Source organism: Molossus molossus, unplaced genomic scaffold (assembly GCF_014108415.1).
Source record: "Molossus molossus isolate mMolMol1 unplaced genomic scaffold, mMolMol1.p scaffold_m16_p_1, whole genome shotgun sequence".
NCBI classification, from domain to species: domain Eukaryota; kingdom Metazoa; phylum Chordata; class Mammalia; order Chiroptera; family Molossidae; genus Molossus; species Molossus molossus.
In genome coordinates, this window is record NW_023425344.1 from 222,339,868 (window position 1) to 222,346,198 (window position 6,331).

Below are 6,331 nucleotides of genomic sequence, written 5' to 3' on the forward strand. Positions count from 1 at the left end.
GCTGCGTTTCTTTCCTATTCCCCCGCGTGCCGGCCGCCTCCTCAGTCCTCGCACGTTTCTTCCCAGCACTCGAGGCCGCCGGGTCTGTTACGAAACCCCTTGCGCTGAGTGGCTAAGAGCGGGTTCCATTGCGATGTAATTAGGTCACCCCATTATGAGCACGTTTCTTTGGAAAGGACGGGGCGGGTGGAGCAGAGCGCTGGAGTCGCACTCTCACCACCACCACCACCACCACCACACACACACACACACACACACACACACACACACACTACTGCATTTCTTATTTATTCGTCGACCTCCGGGCAAACCCAGGGAAATCTTCCAATCACAACTGTTTTAGGAACCGGTTGTTTTTCATCTTTACGAAACACACACAAGTTTTGCTGCAACCACGAACCTACGTGATCACCAGCCCGATCTGCTTTTATTTGTCTTCTTTGACTTAAATTGATGGCCCCCGTTTTTAACCCGGCTGCTGCCCCTTGCTTTTCCTTCTGCTGTCCAGCCGCCTGTTGCTTCTCTCCCTTTGCTCCCATTTTGCAGCTTTTCTTGAAATCTGGCAAGCGCCAGAAAGGGTAATAACTTCCATCCACCTTAATTTAAATCAATCAAATGTAGGTTTCTTTCTTAAAGAGAGGGATGTTTGCTCGCTCCTTTCCCCGGCTCCAAGAAGGGGGTGGGGGGGCGATTTCGTGCAGTTTCTTGGAGATGAGGTAATGAGTTCCAGATTTCAGGACAGAGTATGGTGCGCGTTAAAACCACAAGGTTTGTCTGCGTCCTGATGTGAAGCTATTTCGGTTTTTTATTCCCCGCCCCTCCCCCAAAAAGGCCCATTGGTCTGACTGTGGAGGGTTCGCGAATCTGTGCTGGGCAGACAGAGAGAGTAGAGGCGAGGGGTGAGGGGACCTGGGGCGAGCCGGGCCTGCACTAGCTGCTCCCCCTCTCTGGGGGAGGCGCCACTTTCCCCCATGGCTGCGGGACCCGCCAAAGCACCAGCACCTGGCCTCGGCGCCCGGGCTAGTTAACCCCCTCCCCCCCCAAAGAGAACGCGATTCCTCGAATTTCCAGCGCTTTTCCAACTCCCGGAGGGAGCTCCCCTCCCCCGCTCCCGGGGACGCGGGCTCCGTGGGGCGGCGGCCAGCCTGGCCTGCTCTCCCCGGAGTTGTTTACCGGCCCCGCCGACCGACCGGGTTTGTTCCAGCTCCCAGAGCTTGCCTCTATAATTAAACCCTTTTTTTAATTGTCGGGTTGAAACGTCATTTCGGGGACTTTCCAAGGGTGAGGGAGCCGAGGGGAGGGAGCGAGCCTCCTTAACCCTTCGCTGATCCGGCGTCCACGCCGCGGCGGGCCGGGGAGGGGTGGTGGTCTGAGGACCTGAGCCGGCCTCCCGGCCGAGACGTGCTCAGCAGGTGCCCGAGGGTGGCAGGCACCGCAGCGAGCACCACCAGGGCAGGAAGCCCGACGGGAGGTGTGCGCGGCGCTCCCCGCCTCCTCCGCTCAGCAGCCCGCCCTACGGTGCCGTACCCGCGCCGTGCGCAGAGGCCGCCCCTTCACCTGCACTGCGGCTTCCGACTGGGAGGCCGAGCGCCAGGTCCTCCGGCCCAGGCCCACTTCCGGGCCCTCCCTGCTCGCTGGGAGCCGGTCTCCCGGCGGGGAGGGCCTAGCCAGGTATTTTTGACTTGGGGTATTAGGTTTTTTCAAAGGGGGAAAGTGAAAGTCGTCTGAATTAGGGAAACGCGACGGATCTATTCATTGGCCAGTCTGGACCCTGGGCGCACCTCGAAGCAGGTGAGAGTGTGGGGCGCTGGGCCACTGACCCCTGGACCAGTGAATCCTAGGCCTTTTCACCACCGGCCTTCAAGGCACTTCCTCCCCAGAGTCCCTTCCTGGCCCTGGTTGCAGCTCAGGACCGGCCTTCGTAGAGCCCTGCGTTGTTACGGTTCCTCCCAGGCTCAAGGTCATTTGCAAAACCCCCCAAATTGTTCGGATAGGGCCCCGCCCTCCCCCCCAAACCTCTGCTACCTGAGACCCTGGAACAGCCGCAAAATCTCTGGATTAGAGAGAACAGGGGAGGGCCGAGTGCTGCCAGAGGGGTGCCTGGTTTAGATTTAACTATAGTGCTGGTGGAATGCCGATTCCTCAGCTTGGACCCAGGCCCAGTGAATCAGACGTTTTGGGGTGGGGCCAGAAATTGGCATTTTAGTAAATTTTCTGCTAGTGACTCAAACACTAAGGTTTGAGAGTCTGTGGTCCAGGATTTAAAAGTTGGGCCGTTCTGGATCCAAATCTTGGCTTTGGTGACTTTTCAAGACTCTGACCAAAGCCTCAGTTTCCTCATCTCTAAAATAGGGATAATAATAGGCCTAAAATTGCCAATAAAGTGCCTAGTTTCATGCCTAGCTGAAATCTTTCATATGCTTAGCCATTGTATGTAAACTAAACCATTCTTGGGGTCTCATTACACCACAAAAATTCGGGGGGGGTTATTTATTTTGCAAAAGGATTCTTCAGTATAGATGTCCATGAAATGGTCAACTGACAGCTTTGATCTGTATCACATCGCTTTCTGATACCATCGCCAGCCCTGGATAAGGCAAGCCCTGAGGTCTGAAAAGAGGAGAGGGCATTAGCAACGTGGTCTAAAGAATGAGCACTGCTCTAGGAGTCAGGAAACTTAGAGTCTAGAGCAACTCTGCCTCTGGTCATCGAGTCTTTCTCTACTCTGGGCTTCAGTGTTGTGATCTGTAGAGGTGGAGGGTGTTGGACTACACAGATGGTGTCAAACATCACTATAAGCAGAACCATATGGAGAGCTTTTAAAATTATACATATATATATATATATATATATATATATATACACACACACACACCCCACCTCACTCCACCTGGAAGGATTCTGCTTCAGTGGGTCTGGAGGTGAGGCCCAGCATTTGTATTTTCTAAGCTCCCTGGATGATTCTATTATGAAGCCAGAAACACTAGATTCAGTTATTTTAGAGCAGTGGTTCTCAACCAGGGGTGATTTTACCTCCCAGTGAATATTTGTCAATGTCTAGAGAGTTTTTGGTTGTCACAACTGAAGGGCAAAAGGTCACTCCTGCTGGCATTTAGAAGGTAGAGGCCAGAGATGCTGTAGTGCACAGGAAAGCTCCCCACAACAAGACTTGTCCAGTCCAAACTGTCAGTAGTACCAAGATTGAGAAACTCTTATTTTAGGGGTTCTTTCCAACTCCATGCTTCTTACATGCTTAGTTAGGCTCCATCCCCACCCTCCCTCAAACCTTTCTCCATATGGCAGTCCAAGTGATCTTTTTCAAAACCTAGATCTGATTTTGTGTTACAATTGCCTAAAACCCTTGGCTACCCATCTGTCTTAGAATAAAAACTAAACTCTTAGCCCAGCAAAATCTGGCTCTTTTACTGCTCTAGCCTCCTCCTCTTCCCCACCACCACCTCTCCCACCCCCCAGGGCACTCCTGTGCTCTAGTCAGCTGCAGATGAAAATGAACAGCCCTTCCTCCTACCCCAGGGCCTTGACACATACTATTTCTTCTTTCTGAATTGAGCTTCCTTTGGCCCAAATAAATTCTAAATCACCCTTTAGAACCCAGCTCCAATATCACTTCCTCAACCATTCTTGGTGCCCTCCTCCCCCTATCTAAGTAAGGTGTCTACCTTCTCTCATGTCCTCATGGAATGTTTATTTCCTTCAAAGTAGTTATTTCAGTTTCATTCCTGTAAACGTTTTTACTTTTTAACTTAACATACAGTAAAATTAATCTTTATTTGGTATATAGTTCTATGAATTTTAACATGTGAATAGAATCATGTAACCACTACTATGATCAGGAAACAGATCAGTTCCATCACCCCCTTGTAGTCACATCCTCCCCATCCCTGACTCTGTCAACCACTGATCTGTTCGCTGTACTATAATTTTGTCTTTCCCAGAATGCCTTATAAATGGAATCATACAGTCTATATGATTTCACACACATAATGCCTTTGAGATTTATTCATGTCGTTGCATGTATTTATAGTTCATTCCTTTTCATTAAAGAATGATATGTCACTGTATGTGTATACCACCAATTTTTTATTCATTCACCTGTTGGAGGACATTGGATTAGTTCCAGTTTGGGGCCATATAGAATAGAGCCGCAGTAAACATTTGTGTACAGATTTTTGTGGGAATATAAATTCTTATTTCTCTAGAGTACATAACTAGGAGTGGGATTGCTGGGTCATATGGTAAAAGTATATTGCAATTTATAGAAAACTGCCAAATCATATTCAAGAATGCATATACCATTTTGCATCTTCAACAGCAGTATCTGAGAGTTTCCAGTTGCTCCACATACTTACCTGTACTTACAATTGTATTTTTTATTTTAGTCATTCTAATAGGTATGTAGTGGTATCTTAAGGTTTTAATTTGCATTTTTCTATTGGGTAGTAATGAACATCGTTTTATTTGCTACCTGTGTGTCCTCTGGTGAAATGGCTGTTCTTTTGTCCATTTTTTAATTGGTTGTTTGTTTTCTTGCTGTTGAGTTTTAAGAGTTCTTTATATATTCTGGATGCAGTTACTTTGTCAAAATGTGATTTGCAAATATTTTCTCCAGTTTGTATCTTATTATCTTTTTCATTCTCTCAACAAAGTATGTTTACAGAGCAACAGTTTTTAATTTTGATGAAGTCTAATTTATCAGTTTTATCTTTTCTGCATCAAACTTTTGGTGTCAAATCTTAACCCTGGGTCATTAAGATTTTCTGTTTTCTTGTAGTTTATGTTTTACACTAACATCTATGATCCATTTGAAGTTAGTTTTTAATGTAAAATGTGAGCATTAGGTTGAGGTTCTTTTTTTTTTTTTTTTTTTTGCCTATGGATGTTCAATCTCAGCACTGTTTATTGAACTGTTATTTTTCTATTGAATAACTTTTGCCCGTATCCAAAAGTCAGTTGGCCATATTGGAATGAGTCTCTTTATTACGTTCCATTGATCTGTGTGTCCATTCCTTTGACAATACCACACTGTCTTGATTATTGTAGCTTTATAGTAAGTCTTTTGTTGTTGTTGTTGTTCAGATAGAGTGGGAAGGGGAGGGAGAGAGAGAAACATTGACGTGAAAGGGACACATCGAGTGGTTGTCACCCACACGACCCAACCAGGGCCGGGGACAAACCGCAACCGAGGTACATGCCCTTAGTGGGAACTGAACCTGGGTCTCTCCAGACTGCAGGCCGACGCTCTAACCGTTGAGCCAAACAGACCAGAGCACTTTATAGTAAGTCTTAAAATAGGGAGTATAATTCCTCCAGCTTTATTAATTTTCAAAATGTCTTAACTATTCTAGTTCCATTGCCTTTTCATATAAATTTCAGAACCAGCCCTAGCTGGTTTGGCTCAGCAGTTAGAGCATTGGCCTGCAGTGCAGAGAGACCCAGGTTCGGTTCCTGTTAAGGGCACATACCTCACTTGCAGTTTGTCCCCGGCCCTGGTTGGGTCGTGCAGTGGCAACCACTTGATGTGTCCCTTTCACGTCAAAGTTTCTCTCTCTCTCTCTTCCCTCCCACTCTATCTGAACAAAAAATGGAAAAATGTCCTCAGGTGAGGATAAAAAAAAAAATTCAGAACCAGCTTGTATATATCTACAAAAAAATCATACTGGATTTTTATTGGATTTGCATTCAGTCTATAGATCAATTCAGGAAGAAATACCATCTTTACAATGTTAAGTTTTCTAATCCACGAACATGGTATGTCTATTTGGGTCTTCTTTTATTTTTTTAATTGGTATTTTATAGTTTTTAGCATACAGATACTATATGTGTTTTGTTAGATTTATACCTAATATTTCTTTGGGGGGACAACTAGTGTAATTTTTTAAATTTCAGTTTCTAATTTCTCATTACTACTTTATAGAAATACAGTTGATTTTTGTCTATTGACCTTGTATCCTATAATCTTATAAAGTCACTTTAGTTATATGAAAGTTTGGGGATAGATTCCTTGAGTTTACATTTGCTTTGTTTTTCAACATAGATAATTATAGGAATTGTTTAATTTTTTCTTTCAATGTTATATATATTTTGTTGTTCATTCTCACCCAAGGATATTTTTTCATTGATTTTTTTAGAGAAAATGGAAGGGAGAGAATGAGGGAGGGAGGGAGAGAGAGAGAAACATCGATGTGAGAGACACATTGATTGGTTGCCTCCTGAATGAACCTGTAATTGGAAACCTACAACCCAGGCACATGCCCTTGACTGGAATCAAACCCAAGACCCTTTGGTCCATGGACCAATCTTCTAACCGCTG